At 62.1% G+C, this 626-nt stretch overlaps 1 long non-coding RNA gene across 1 annotated transcript in view; it reads right to left on the minus strand.

Moving 5' to 3' along the window:
- The window catches only part of LOC103924830, a 1,590-nt gene extending 987 nt beyond the window's left edge, over positions 1 to 603 (minus strand). The window contains exons 1-2 of the long non-coding RNA XR_664002.1: positions 527 to 603; positions 345 to 407 (exon numbers count right to left, since the gene is read on the minus strand). This is a non-coding gene — a long non-coding RNA (uncharacterized LOC103924830). The remainder of the gene's footprint in view (positions 1 to 344; positions 408 to 526) is intronic.
- Positions 604 to 626: the final 23 nt, after the last annotated feature.

Genomic DNA, 626 nt, shown 5'->3' on the forward strand with positions numbered 1-626 from the left:
GAATCGGAGTTTAAAAAGCAAAGTTTTGCGGCTCCTCGCTGGGAAACCGGTCCCCTGGGGTGAATGGCAGAGGGGATGGGGTGTGAAAGGCCAGGGCTGGGAGCCAAGCGCGTGGATGGGGAAGAGGTATCTAAGTGTATCTTCACTACCGTGGGTTGTCAGAAATAGTGCAGTAAATGTGTTTGCGGTCCCCTTCTCCATTTAAAACCCGGGAAAACAAATCAAGGAGACAAGCACCCAAACAAGCATGGCAGGTTGCAGAGCTGGGGTTATCATGCAGTTGAGTTCGCGTTTGCCAGAGCACCCCGAGACTACTTCGCTGGAGAAGCAGAGTTCGCCCTCACCTCGGCTGCCATTTCGGACGACGTTTTGCTGGTTTGTGCAGCGATCCCGTCAACTGGTGCAACCTGTGGAACAGCGAGGCGAGGCGAGGCTCAGCTCTGCCTCCGGTCCCGGTCCCGGTCCCGGTGCAGGACGGGGTCCCGGTGCAGGACGGGGTCCCCGCTGCCCGCCCGGCCCCGCTCACCTGCTCCGCAGCACAGCCCGGGCTGCTCGCTCGCTGCTCCCCGGCCCCGCCGCCCCGCTTTTACACGCCTCGGAGCGGGGCTGGTGGCTCGTCCGCGGGG

This window comes from Pygoscelis adeliae, unplaced genomic scaffold, assembly GCF_000699105.1.
Source record: "Pygoscelis adeliae isolate BGI_AS28 unplaced genomic scaffold, ASM69910v1 Scaffold331, whole genome shotgun sequence".
Lineage (NCBI taxonomy): Eukaryota > Metazoa > Chordata > Aves > Sphenisciformes > Spheniscidae > Pygoscelis > Pygoscelis adeliae.